We start from the raw sequence: 13,581 nt of genomic DNA, 5'->3' as shown, positions 1-13,581 counted from the left end.
ACACACAAAAAAAAACCCACAACCAAAGAAAAAAAAATCATTTTTAATTTTGATTAGTCTGTATTGTACTTGCGCGGCGCAGTTGCTGCAGGTCAAAAAACCCATGAACGGATCACTTTCCTTCACGTTTGCACGTTGTCCTCTGCAAGAAAAGCAGCTGCATCCTTCCCCCAGAGAGCTTCCAGCGGACTGGCAGGCAGAGCCCTGGCTGCAGCCCCTTTACTTAGCAGCTGCCTGGGCTCAGAGCATTGTGACATCATCGGTTGGCTTCCTGCATGACTCAGCACCACCTGCTCAGGTGCCTGCTTCAGTGCCAGGCTGTGAGAGTGTGCAGCAGGCTAGGAAGGCAACTCCTGTTTAGGCTCTCCACTCCCCGGCCTGTGTCTCCCTCTTGTGGCACACCGCGCACGTCCACACAGACAGAGAGATATGAAGAGGAAGGAGGATGAACGAAAGAAAGATGCACTGTGTTCTCAAACAGCCAGCCAGGCTAGAGACTTGACTTCTTCCTCTGCCCTCCACACTCTCTCCTAGCGTGTTGCCAGAATGCAGGGAGCCGGAAGCCTACTTTACTTTTCTCTTCGACGTGGAGGCACGGCAGCGGAGGGGTGATGGCTGTTCCGGCGCTGGGCGGGGCCATGCTAATGTAATCAGGCGGCAGCTGAGCCTGGCCTGTGCGTCTGCGTTTAGCACAGGTGCGCCCATCCCGGGGGCCCGGCAGGCCTGCACAGGCAGTGGGAAGGGGGCCCCCCCCTGGCAGCTGGTAGCTGGCCGGGGTTAGCCGGCTGTGCGGGGCAGTGCTGGGTTGTGTGCTGTTCGCCGCTGCTGCATTTAGAAGGTAATTAGGGTTATCGCTTCTCGGCCTTTTGGCTAAGATCAAGTGTAGTATCTGTTCTTATCAGTTTAATATCTGATACGTCCCCTATCTGGGGACCATATATTAAATGGATTTTTGGAACAGGGAGATGGAAGAAGAGCTTGCTCTGTCCACTCCGCGCATCGACCTGGTATTGCAGTACCTCTAGGACCGGTGCACTACTCTCTCTAACTAGTGTCAAAAAACAGATCAAAACTACTCAAATACCCAGCTGACTAACTAACTAAGTGTAGGGAAGTGTAGTGGAGAAATTAAGTGTCCCTCTGCAAAGTGAATTTGCCAGTAGCAAGTGTTGTGTATTGTCCACCCTGCTGTGCGGTCTATGTCTGTGCTGCTACTGTTGGGTGCAGGATACATTGTGAAATCCACAATAAAAACATTGTTTCAAATCTGTGTGTGCCTATTTTTGTGCATCTGTGTCATTTATTCATGGACTCTGTATTTCGCATTGGTTATCAGAACCTGAGAACAGACAGGAAAAGAAGTCAGAAAAACACACAAAAAAAACCCACAACCAAAGAAAAAAAAATCATTTTTAATTTTGATTAGTCTGTATTGTACTTGCGCGGCGCAGTTGCTGCAGGTCAAAAAAACCATGAACTGATCACTTTCCTTCACGTTTGCACGTTGTCCTCTGCAAGAAAAGCAGCTGCATCCTTCCCCCAGAGAGCTTCCAGCGGACTGGCAGGCAGAGCCCTGGCTGCAGCCCCTTTACTTAGCAGCTGCCTGGGCTCAGAGCATTGTGACATCATCGGTTGGCTTCCTGCATGACTCAGCACCACCTGCTCAGGTGCCTGCTTCAGTGCCAGGCTGTGAGAGTGTGCAGCAGGCTAGGAAGGCAACTCCTGTTTAGGCTCTCCACTCCCCGGCCTGTGTCTCCCTCTTGTGGCACACCGCGCACGTCCACACAGACAGAGAGATATGAAGAGGAAGGAGGATGAACGAAAGAAAGATGCACTGTGTTCTCAAACAGCCAGCCAGGCTAGAGACTTGACTTCTTCCTCTGCCCTCCACACTCTCTCCTAGCGTGTTGCCAGAATGCAGGGAGCCGGAAGCGTACTTTACTTTTCTCTTCGACGTGGAGGCACGGCAGCGGAGGGGTGATGGCTGTTCTGGCGCTGGGCGGGCCATGCTAATGTAATCAGGCGGCAGCTGAGCCTGGCCCGTGCGTCTGCGTTTAGCACAGGTGCGCCCATCCCGGGGGCCCGGCAGGCCTGCACAGGCAGTGGGAAGGCCCCCCCCCCCCCCCCCTGGCAGCTGGTAGCTGGCCGGGGTTAGCCGGCTGTGCGGGGCAGTGCTGGGTTGTGCGCTGTTCGCCGCTGCTGCATTTAGAAGGTAATTAGGGTTATCGCTTCTCGGCCTTTTGGCTAAGATCAAGTGTAGTATCTGTTCTTATCAGTTTAATATCTGATACGTCCCCTATCTGGGGACCATATATTAAATGGATTTTTGGAACAGGGAGATGGAAGAAGAGCTTGCTCTGTCCACTCCGCGCATCGACCTGGTATTGCAGTACCTCCAGGACCGGTGCACTACTCTCTCTAACTAGTGTCAAAAAACAGATCAAAACTACTCAAATACCCAGCTGACTAACTAACTAAGTGTAGGGAAGTGTAGTGGAGAAATTAAGTGTCCCTCTGCAAAGTGAATTTGCCAGTAGCAAGTGTTGTGTATTGTCCACCCTGCTGTGCGGTCTATGTCTGTGCTGCTACTGTTGGGTGCAGGATACATTGTGAAATCCACAATAAAAACATTGTTTCAAATCTGTGTGTGCCTATTTTTGTGCATCTGTGTCATTTATTCATGGACTCTGTATTTCGCATTGGTTATCAGAACCTGAGAACAGACAGGAAAAGAAGTCAGAAAAACACACAAAAAAACCCCACAACCAAAGAAAAAAAAATCATTTTTAATTTTGATTAGTCTGTATTGTACTTGCGCGGCGCAGTTGCTGCAGGTCAAAAAACCCATGAACTGATCACTTTCCTTCACGTTTGCACGTTGTCCTCTGCAAGAAAAGCAGCTGCATCCTTCCCCCAGAGAGCTTCCAGCGGACTGGCAGGCAGAGCCCTGGCTGCAGCCCCTTTACTTAGCAGCTGCCTGGGCTCAGAGCATTGTGACATCATCGGTTGGCTTCCTGCATGACTCAGCACCACCTGCTCAGGTGCCTGCTTCAGTGCCAGGCTGTGAGAGTGTGCAGCAGGCTAGGAAGGCAACTCCTGTTTAGGCTCTCCACTCCCCGGCCTGTGTCTCCCTCTTGTGGCACACCGCGCACGTCCACACAGACAGAGAGATATGAAGAGGAAGGAGGATGAACGAAAGAAAGATGCACTGTGTTCTCAAACAGCCAGCCAGGCTAGAGACTTGACTTCTTCCTCTGCCCTCCACACTCTCTCCTAGCGTGTTGCCAGAATGCAGGGAGCCGGAAGCCTACTTTACTTTTCTCTTCGACGTGGAGGCACGGCAGCGGAGGGGTGATGGCTGTTCCGGCGCTGGGCGGGCCATGCTAATGTAATCAGGCGGCAGCTGAGCCTGGCCCGTGCGTCTGCGTTTAGCACAGGTGCGCCCATCCCGGGGGCCCGGCAGGCCTGCACAGGCAGTGGGAAGGCCCCCCCTCCCCCCCTGGCAGCTGGCCGGGGTTAGCCGGCTGTGCGGGGCAGTGCTGGGTTGTGCGCTGTTCGCCGCTGCTGCATTTAGAAGGTAATTAGGGTTATCGCTTCTTGGCCTTTTGGCTAAGATCAAGTGTAGTATCTGTTCTTATCAGTTTAATATCTGATACGTCCCCTATCTGGGGACCATATATTAAATGGATTTTTGGAACAGGGAGATGGAAGAAGAGCTTGCTCTGTCCACTCCGCGCATCGACCTGGTATTGCAGTACCTCCAGGACCGGTGCACTACTCTCTCTAACTAGTGTCAAAAAACAGATCAAAACTACTCAAATACCCAGCTGACTAACTAACTAAGTGTAGGGAAGTGTAGTGGAGAAATTAAGTGTCCCTCTGCAAAGTGAATTTGCCAGTAGCAAGTGTTGTGTATTGTCCACCCTGCTGTGCGGTCTATGTCTGTGCTGCTACTGTTGGGTGCAGGATACATTGTGAAATCCACAATAAAAACATTGTTTCAAATCTGTGTGTGCCTATTTTTGTGCATCTGTGTCATTTATTCATGGACTCTGTATTTCGCATTGGTTATCAGAACCTGAGAACAGACAGGAAAAGAAGTCAGAAAAACACACACAAAAAACCCCACAACCAAAGAAAAAAAAATCATTTTTAATTTTGATTAGTCTGTATTGTACTTGCGTGGCGCAGTTGCTGCAGGTCAAAAAAACCATGAACGGATCACTTTCCTTCACGTTTGCACGTTGTCCTCTGCAAGAAAAGCAGCTGCATCCTTCCCCCAGAGAGCTTCCAGCGGACTGGCAGGCAGAGCCCTGGCTGCAGCCCCTTTACTTAGCAGCTGCCTGGGCTCAGAGCATTGTGACATCATCGGTTGGCTTCCTGCATGACTCAGCACCACCTGCTCAGGTGCCTGCTTCTGTGCCAGGCTGTGAGAGTGTGCAGCAGGCTAGGAAGGCAACTCCTGTTTAGGCTCTCCACTCCCCGGCCTGTGTCTCCCTCTTGTGGCACACCGCGCACGTCCACACAGACAGAGAGATATGAAGAGGAAGGAGGATGAACGAAAGAAAGATGCACTGTGTTCTCAAACAGCCAGCCAGGCTAGAGACTTGACTTCTTCCTCTGCCCTCCACACTCTCTTCTAGCGTGTTGCCAGAATGCAGGGAGCCGGAAGCCTACTTTACTTTTCTCTTCGACGTGGAGGCATGGCAGCGGAGGGGTGATGGCTGTTGTGGCGGTGGGCGGGGCCATGCTAATGTGATCAGGCGGCAGCTGAGCCTGGCCCGTGCGTCTGCGTTTAGCACAGGTGCGCCCATCCCGGGGGCCCGGCAGGCCTGCACAGGCAGTGGGAAGGGCCCCCCCCCCCCCCTGGCAGCTGGTAGCTGGCCGGGGTTAGCCGGCTGTGCGGGGCAGTGCTGGGTTGTGCGCTGTTCGCCGCTGCTGCATTTAGAAGGTAATTAGGGTTATCGCTTCTCGGCCTTTTGGCTAAGATCAAGTGTAGTATCTGTTCTTATCAGTTTAATATCTGATACGTCCCCTATCTGGGGACCATATATTAAATGGATTTTTGGAACAGGGAGATGGAAGAAGAGCTTGCTCTGTCCACTCCGCGCATCGACCTGGTATTGCAGTACCTCCAGGACCGGTGCACTACTCTCTCTAACTAGTGTCAAAAAACAGATCAAAACTACTCAAATACCCAGCTGACTAACTAACTAAGTGTAGGGAAGTGTAGTGGAGAAATTAAGTGTCCCTCTGCAAAGTGAATTTGCCAGTAGCAAGTGTTGTGTATTGTCCACCCTGCTGTGCGGTCTATGTCTGTGCTGCTACTGTTGGGTGCAGGATACATTGTGAAATCCACAATAAAAACATTGTTTCAAATCTGTGTGTGCCTATTTTTGTGCAACTGTGTCATTTATTCATGGACTCTGTATTTCGCATTGGTTATCAGAACCTGAGAACAGACAGGAAAAGAAGTCAGAAAAACACACAAAAAAACCCCACAACCAAAGAAAAAAAAAATCATTTTTAATTTTGATTAGTCTGTATTGTACTTGCGCGGCGCAGTTGCTGCAGGTCAAAAAAACCATGAACGGATCACTTTCCTTCACGTTTGCACGTTGTCCTCTGCAAGAAAAGCCGCTGCATCCTTCCCCCAGAGAGCTTCCAGCGGACTGGCAGGCAGAGCCCTGGCTGCAGCCCCTTTACTTAGCAGCTGCCTGGGCTCAGAGCATTGTGACATCATCGGTTGGCTTCCTGCATGACTCAGCACCACCTGCTCAGGTGCCTGCTTCAGTGCCAGGCTGTGAGAGTGTGCAGCAGGCTAGGAAGGCAACTCCTGTTTAGGCTCTCCACTCCCCGGCCTGTGTCTCCCTCTTGTGGCACACCGCGCACGTCCACACAGACAGAGAGATATGAAGAGGAAGGAGGATGAACGAAAGAAAGATGCACTGTGTTCTCAAACAGCCAGCCAGGCTAGAGACTTGACTTCTTCCTCTGCCCTCCACACTCTCTCCTAGCGTGTTGCCAGAATGCAGAGAGCCTCCGCGCATCAACCTGGTATTGCAGTACCTCCAGGACCGGTGCACTACTCTCTCTAACTAGTGTCAAAAAAACAGATCAAAACTACTCAAATACCCAGCTGACTAACTAACTAAGTGTAGGGAAGTGTAGTGGAGAAATTAAGTGTCCCTCTGCAAAGTGAATTTGCCAGTAGCAAGTGTTGTGTATTGTCCACCCTGCTGTGCGGTCTATGTCTGTGCTGCTACTGTTGGGTGCAGGATACATTGTGAAATCCACAATAAAAACATTGTTTCAAATCTGTGTGTGCCTATTTTTGTGCATCTGTGTCATTTATTCATGGACTCTGTATTTCGCATTGGTTATCAGAACCTGAGAACAGACAGGAAAAGAAGTCAGAAAAAAACACACAAAAAACCCCACAACCAAAGAAAAAAAAATCATTTTTAATTTTGATTAGTCTGTATTGTACTTGCGTGGCGCAGTTGCTGCAGGTCAAAAAAACCATGAACGGATCACTTTCCTTCACGTTTGCACGTTGTCCTCTGCAAGAAAAGCAGCTGCATCCTTCCCCTAGAGAGCTTCCAGCGGACTGGCAGGCAGAGCCCTGGCTGCAGCCCCTTTACTTAGCAGCTGCCTGGGCTCAGAGCATTGTGACATCATCGGTTGGCTTCCTGCATGACTCAGCACCACCTGCTCAGGTGCCTGCTTCAGTGCCAGGCTGTGAGAGTGTGCAGCAGGCTAGGAAGGCAACTCCTGTTTAGGCTCTCCACTCCCCAGCCTGTGTCTCCCTCTTGTGGCACACCGCGCACGTCCACACAGACAGAGAGATATGAAGAGGAAGGAGGATGAACGAAAGAAAGATGCACTGTGTTCTCAAACAGCCAGCCAGGCTAGAGACTTGACTTCTTCCTCTGCCCTCCACACTCTCTCCTAGCGTGTTGCCAGAATGCAGGGAGCCGGAAGCCTACTTTACTTTTCTCTTCGACGTGGAGGCATGGCAGCGGAGGGGTGATGGCTGTTGTGGCGCTGGGCGGGGCCATGCTAATGTGATCAGGCGGCAGCTGAGCCTGGCCCGTGCGTCTGCGTTTAGCACAGGTGCGCCCATCCCGGGGGCCCGGCAGGCCTGCACAGGCAGTGGGAAGGGCCCCCCCCCCTGGCAGCTGGTAGCTGGCCGGGGTTAGCCGGCTGTGCGGGGCAGTGCTGGGTTGTGCGCTGTTCGCCGCTGCTGCATTTAGAAGGTAATTAGGGTTATCGCTTCTCGGCCTTTTGGCTAAGATCAAGTGTAGTATCTGTTCTTATCAGTTTAATATCTGATACGTCCCCTATCTGGGGACCATATATTAAATGGATTTTTGGAACAGGGAGATGATAGAAGAGCTTGCTCTGTCCACTCCGCGCATCGACCTGGTATTGCAGTACCTCCAGGACCGGTGCACTACTCTCTCTAACTAGTGTCAAAAAACAGATCAAAACTACTCAAATACCCAGCTGACTAACTAACTAAGTGTAGGGAAGTGTAGTGGAGAAATTAAGTGTCCCTCTGCAAAGTGAATTTGCCAGTAGCAAGTGTTGTGTATTGTCCACCCTGCTGTGCGGTCTATGTCTGTGCTGCTACTGTTGGGTGCAGGATACATTGTGAAATCCACAATAAAAACATTGTTTCAAATCTGTGTGTGCCTATTTTTGTGCAACTGTGTCATTTATTCATGGACTCTGTATTTCGCATTGGTTATCAGAACCTGAGAACAGACAGGAAAAGAAGTCAGAAAAACACACACAAAAAAACCCACAACCAAAGAAAAAAAAATCATTTTTAATTTTGATTAGTCTGTATTGTACTTGCGCGGCGCAGTTGCTGCAGGTCAAAAAACCCATGAACGGATCACTTTCCTTCACGTTTGCACGTTGTCCTCTGCAAGAAAAGCAGCTGCATCCTTCCCCCAGAGAGCTTCCAGCAGACTGGCAGGCAGAGCCCTGGCTGCAGCCCCTTTACTTAGCAGCTGCCTGGGCTCAGAGCATTGTGACATCATCGGTTGGCTTCCTGCATGACTCAGCACCACCTGCTCAGGTGCCTGCTTCAGTGCCAGGCTGTGAGAGTGTGCAGCAGGCTAGGAAGGCAACTCCTGTTTAGGCTCTCCACTCCCCGGCCTGTGTCTCCCTCTTGTGGCACACCGCGCACGTCCACACAGACAGAGAGATATGAAGAGGAAGGAGGATGAACGAAAGAAAGATGCACTGTGTTCTCAAACAGCCAGCCAGGCTAGAGACTTGACTTCTTCCTCTGCCCTCCACACTCTCTCCTAGCGTGTTGCCAGAATGCAGGGAGCCGGAAGCCTACTTTACTTTTCTCTTCGACGTGGAGGCACGGCAGCGGAGGGGTGATGGCTGTTCCGGTGCTGGGCGGGGCCATGCTAATGTAATCAGGTGGCAGCTGAGCCTGGCCCGTGCGTCTGCGTTTAGCACAGGTGCGCCCATCCCGGGGGCCCGGCAGGCCTGCACAGGCAGTGGGAAGGGCCCCCCCCCCCTGGCAGCTGGTAGCTGGCCGGGGTTAGCCGGCTGTGCGGGGCAGTGCTGGGTTGTGCGCTGTTCGCTGCTGCTGCATTTACAAGGTAATTAGGGTTATCGCTTCTCGGCCTTTTGGCGAAGATCAAGTGTAGTATCTGTTCTTATCAGTTTAATATCTGATACGTCCCCTATCTGGGGACCATATATTAAATGGATTTTTGGAACAGGGAGATGGAAGAAGAGCTTGCTCTGTCCACTCCGCGCATCGACCTGGTATTGCAGTACCTCCAGGGCCGGTGCACTACTCTCTCTAACTAGTGTCAAAAAACAGATCAAAACTACTCAAATACCCAACTGACTAACTAACTAAGTGTAGGAAAGTGTAGTGGAGAAATGAAGTGTCCCTCTGCAAAGTGAATTTGCCAGTAGCAAGTGTTGTGTATTGTCCACCCTGCTGTGCGGTCTATGTCTGTGCTGCTACTGTTGGGTGCAGGATACATTGTGAAATCCACAATAAAAACATTGTTTCAAATCTGTGTGTGCCTATTTTTGTGCATCTGTGTCATTTATTCATGGACTCTGTATTTCGCATTGGTTATCAGAACCTGAGAACAGACAGGAAAAGAAGTCAGAAAAACACACACAAAAAAAAAAAAACACAACCAAAGAAAAAAAAATCATTTTTAATTTTGATTAGTCTGTATTGTACTTGCACGGGGCAGTTGCTGCAGGTCAAAAAAACCATGAACGGATTACTTTCCTTCACGTTTGCACGTTGTCCTCTGCAAGAAAAGCAGCTGCATCCTTCCCCCAGAGAGCTTCCAGCGGACTGGCAGGCAGAGCCCTGGCTGCAGCCCCTTTACTTAGCAGCTGCCTGGGCTCAGAGCATTGTGACATCATCGGTTGGCTTCCTGCATGACTCAGCACCACCTGCTCAGGTGCCTGCTTCAGTGCCAGGCTGTGAGAGTGTGCAGCAGGCTAGGAAGGCAACTCCTGTTTAGGCTCTCCACTCCCCGGCCTGTGTCTCCCTCTTGTGGCACACCGCGTACGTCCACACAGACAGAGAGATATGAAGAGGAAGGAGGATGAACGAAAGAAAGATGCACTGTGTTCTCAAACAGCCAGCCAGGCTAGAGACTTGACTTCTTCCTCTGCCCTCCACACTCTCTCCTAGCGTGTTGCCAGAATGCAGGGAGCCGGAAGCCTACTTTACTTTTCTCTTCGACGTGGAGGCACGGCAGCGGAGGGGTGATGGCTGTTTCGGCGCTGGGCGGGCCATGCTAATGTAATCAGGCGGCAGCTGAGCCTGGCCCGTGCGTCTGCGTTTAGCACAGGTGCGCCCATCCCGGGGGCCCGGCAGGCCTGCACAGGCAGTGGGAAGGGGCCCCCCTCCCCCCTGGCAGCTGGTAGCTGGCCGGGGTTAGCCGGCTGTGCGGGGCAGTGCTGGGTTGTGCGCTGTTCGCCGCTGCTGCATTTAGAAGGTAATTAGGGTTATCGCTTCTCGGCCTTTTGGCTAAGATCAAGTGTAGTATCTGTTCTTATCAGTTTAATACCTGATACGTCCCCTATCTGGGGACCATATATTAAATGGATTTTTGGAACAGGGAGATGGAAGAAGAGCTTGCTCTGTCCACTCCGCGCATCGACCTGGTATTGCAGTACCTCCAGGACCGGTGCACTACTCTCTCTAACTAGTGTCAAAAAACAGATCAAAACTACTCAAATACCCAGCTGACTAACTAACTAAGTGTAGGGAAGTGTAGTGGAGAAATTAAGTGTCCCTCTGCAAAGTGAATTTGCCAGTAGCAAGTGTTGTGTATTGTCCACCCTGCTGTGCGGTCTATGTCTGTGCTGCTACTGTTGGGTGCAAGATACATTGTGAAATCCACAATAAAAACATTGTTTCAAATCTGTGTGTGCCTATTTTTGTGCATCTGTGTCATTTATTCATGGACTCTGTATTTCGCATTGGTTATCAGAACCTGAGAACAGACAGGAAAAGAAGTCAGAAAAACACACAAAAAAAAACCCACAACCAAAGAAAAAAAAAATCATTTTTAATTTTGATTAGTCTGTATTGTACTTGCGCGGCGCAGTTGCTGCAGGTCAAAAAAACCATGAACGGATCACTTTCCTTCACGTTTGCACGTTGTCCTCTGCAAGAAAAGCAGCTGCATCCTTCCCCCAGAGAGCTTCCAGCGGACTGGCAGGCAGAGCCCTGGCTGCAGCCCCTTTACTTAGCAGCTGCCTGGGCTCAGAGCATTGTGACATCATCGGTTGGCTTCCTGCATGACTCAGCACCACCTGCTCAGGTGCCTGCTTCAGTGCCAGGCTGTGAGAGTGTGCAGCAGGCTAGGAAGGCAACTCCTGTTTAGGCTCTCCACTCCCCGGCCTGTGTCTCCCTCTTGTGGCACACCGCGCATGTCCACACAGACAGAGAGATATGAAGAGGAAGGAGGATGAACGAAAGAAAGATGCACTGTGTTCTCAAACAGCCAGCCAGGCTAGAGACTTGACTTCCTCCTCTGCCCTCCACACTCTCTCCTAGCGTGTTGCCAGAATGCAGGGAGCCGGAAGCCTACTTTACTTTTCTCTTCGACGTGGAGGCACGGCAGCGGAGGGGTGATGGCTGTTCCGGCGCTGGGCGGGGCCATGCTAATGTAATCAGGCGGCAGCTGAGCCTGGCCCGTGCGTCTGCGTTTAGCACAGGTGCGCCCATCCCGGGGGCCCGGCAGGCCTGCACAGGCAGTGGGAAGGGGGCCCCCTCCCTGGTAGCTGGTAGCTGGCCGGGGTTAGCCGGCTGTGCGGGGCAGTGCTGGGTTGTGCGCTGTTCGCCGCTGCTGCATTTAGAAGGTAATTAGGGTTATCGCTTCTCGGCCTTTTGGCTAAGATCAAGTGTAGTATCTGTTCTTATCAGTTTAATATCTGATACGTCCCCTATCTGGGGACCATATATTAAATGGATTTTTGGAACAGGGAGATGGAAGAAGAGCTTGCTCTGTCCACTCCGCCGCGTATCGACCTGGTATTGCAGTACCTCCAGGACCGGTGCACCACTCTCTCTAACTAGTGTCAAAAAACAGATCAAAACTACTCAAATACCCAGCTGACTAACTAACTAAGTGTAGGGAAGTGTAGTGGAGAAATTAAGTGTCCCTCTGCAAAGTGAATTTGCCAGTAGCAAGTGTTGTGTATTGTCCACCCTGCTGTGCGGTCTATGTCTGTGCTGCTACTGTTGGGTGCAGGATACATTGTAAAATCCACAATAAAAACATTGTTTCAAATCTGTGTGTGCCTATTTTTGTGCATCTGTGTCATTTATTCATGGACTCTGTATTTCGCATTGGTTATCAGAACCTGAGAACAGACAGGAAAAGAAGTCAGAAAAACACACAAAAAAAACCCCACAACCAAAGAAAAAAAAATCATTTTTAATTTTGATTAGTCTGTATTGTACTTGCGCGGCGCAGTTGCTGCAGGTCAAAAAAACCATGAACGGATCACTTTCCTTCACGTTTGCACGTTGTCCTCTGCAAGAAAAGCAGCTGCATCCTTCCCCCAGAGAGCTTCCAGCGGACTGGCAGGCAGAGCCCTGGCTGCAGCCCCTTTACTTAGCAGCTGCCTGGGCTCAGAGCATTGTGACATCATCGGTTGGCTTCCTGCATGACTCAGCACCACCTGCTCAGGTGCCTGCTTCAGTGCCAGGCTGTGAGAGTGTGCAGCAGGCTAGGAAGGCAACTTCTGTTTAGGCTCTCCACTCCCCGGCCTGTGTCTCCCTCTTGTGGCACACCGCGTACGTCCACACAGACAGAGAGATATGAAGAGGAAGGAGGATGAACGAAAGAAAGATGCACTGTGTTCTCAAACAGCCAGCCAGGCTAGAGACTTGACTTCTTCCTCTGCCCTCCACACTCTCTCCTAGCGTGTTGCCAGAATGCAGGGACCCGGAAGCCTACTTTACTTTTCTCTTCGACGTGGAGGCACGGCAGCGGAGGGGTGATGGCTGTTGTGGCGCTGGGCGGGGCCATGCTAATGTGATCAGGCGGCAGCTGAGCCTGGCCCGTGCGTCTGCGTTTAGCACAGGTGCGCCCATCCCGGGGGCCCGGCCGGCCTGCACAGGCAGTGGGAAGGGGCCCCCCTCCCCCCTGGCAGCTGGTAGCTGGCCGGGGTTAGCCGGCTGTGCGGGGCAGTGCTGGGTTGTGCGCTGTTCGCCGCTGCTGCATTTAGAAGGTAATTAGGGTTATCGCTTCTCGGCCTTTTGGCTAAGATCAAGTGTAGTATCTGTTCTTATCAGTTTAATATCTGATACGTCCCCTATCTGGGGACCATATATTAAATGGATTTTTGGAACAGGGAGATGGAAGAAGAGCTTGCTCTGTCCACTCCGCGCATCGACCTGGTATTGCAGTACCTCCAGGACCGGTGCACTACTCTCTCTAACTAGTGTCAAAAAACAGATCAAAACTACTCAAATACCCAGCTGACTAACTAACTAAGTGTAGGGAAGTGTAGTGGAGAAATTAAGTGTCCCTCTGCAAAGTGAATTTGCCAGTAGCAAGTGTTGTGTATTGTCCACCCTGCTGTGCGGTCTATGTCTGTGCTGCTACTGTTGGGTGCAGGATAGATTGTGAAATCCACAATAAAAACATTGTTTCAAATCTGTGTGTGCCTATTTTTGTGCATCTGTGTCATTTATTCATGGACTCTGTATTTCGCATTGGTTATCAGAACCTGAGAACAGACAGGAAAAGAAGTCAGAAAAACACACAAAAAAACCCCCACAACCAAAGAAAAAAAAATCATTTTTAATTTTGATTAGTCTGTATTGTACTTGCGCGGCGCAGTTGCTGCAGGTCAAAAAAACCATGAACGGATCACTTTCCTTCACGTTTGCACGTTGTCCTCTGCAAGAAAAGCAGCTGCATCCCGCCCCCAGAGAGCTTCCAGCGGACTGGCAGGTAGAGCCCTGGCTGCAGCCCATTTAATTAGCAGCTGCCTGGGCTCAGAGCATTGTGACATCATCGGTTGGCTTCCTGCATGACTCAGCACCACCTG

The 13,581-nt window shown here is 51.0% G+C and overlaps 9 non-coding genes across 9 annotated transcripts; all 9 read left to right on the top strand.

The window, feature by feature from the left end:
- The first annotated feature begins 850 nt into the window (after positions 1-850).
- On the top strand, positions 851-1,041 carry LOC137505610 (U2 spliceosomal RNA). Its single transcript, XR_011020218.1, has one exon. It is a non-coding gene; the product is annotated as a U2 spliceosomal RNA (small nuclear RNA).
- A 1,183-nt stretch (positions 1,042-2,224) lies between these two features.
- LOC137505513 (U2 spliceosomal RNA) lies at positions 2,225-2,415 on the top strand. Its single transcript, XR_011020123.1, has one exon. It is a non-coding gene; the product is annotated as a U2 spliceosomal RNA (small nuclear RNA).
- A 1,174-nt stretch (positions 2,416-3,589) lies between these two features.
- LOC137505547 (U2 spliceosomal RNA) lies at positions 3,590-3,780 on the top strand. Its single transcript, XR_011020156.1, has one exon. It is a non-coding gene; the product is annotated as a U2 spliceosomal RNA (small nuclear RNA).
- Positions 3,781-4,963: 1,183 nt separating this feature from the next.
- On the top strand, positions 4,964-5,154 carry LOC137505512 (U2 spliceosomal RNA). The gene has a single exon (XR_011020122.1). It is a non-coding gene; the product is annotated as a U2 spliceosomal RNA (small nuclear RNA).
- A 2,117-nt stretch (positions 5,155-7,271) lies between these two features.
- Positions 7,272-7,462, top strand: LOC137505717 (U2 spliceosomal RNA). The gene has a single exon (XR_011020315.1). It is a non-coding gene; the product is annotated as a U2 spliceosomal RNA (small nuclear RNA).
- A 1,180-nt stretch (positions 7,463-8,642) lies between these two features.
- Positions 8,643-8,833, top strand: LOC137505670 (U2 spliceosomal RNA). Its single transcript, XR_011020276.1, has one exon. It is a non-coding gene; the product is annotated as a U2 spliceosomal RNA (small nuclear RNA).
- Positions 8,834-10,019: 1,186 nt separating this feature from the next.
- LOC137505562 (U2 spliceosomal RNA) lies at positions 10,020-10,210 on the top strand. The gene has a single exon (XR_011020170.1). It is a non-coding gene; the product is annotated as a U2 spliceosomal RNA (small nuclear RNA).
- A 1,181-nt stretch (positions 10,211-11,391) lies between these two features.
- LOC137505680 (U2 spliceosomal RNA) lies at positions 11,392-11,585 on the top strand. The gene has a single exon (XR_011020286.1). It is a non-coding gene; the product is annotated as a U2 spliceosomal RNA (small nuclear RNA).
- A 1,183-nt stretch (positions 11,586-12,768) lies between these two features.
- Positions 12,769-12,959, top strand: LOC137505511 (U2 spliceosomal RNA). The gene has a single exon (XR_011020121.1). It is a non-coding gene; the product is annotated as a U2 spliceosomal RNA (small nuclear RNA).
- The last annotated feature ends 622 nt before the right edge of the window (positions 12,960-13,581 follow it).

The sequence above is a fragment of the Hyperolius riggenbachi genome, chromosome 4 (assembly GCF_040937935.1).
Source record: "Hyperolius riggenbachi isolate aHypRig1 chromosome 4, aHypRig1.pri, whole genome shotgun sequence".
Classification (NCBI taxonomy): Eukaryota; Metazoa; Chordata; class Amphibia; order Anura; family Hyperoliidae; genus Hyperolius; species Hyperolius riggenbachi.
This window is presented reverse-complemented; position numbering and strand designations above follow the sequence as displayed.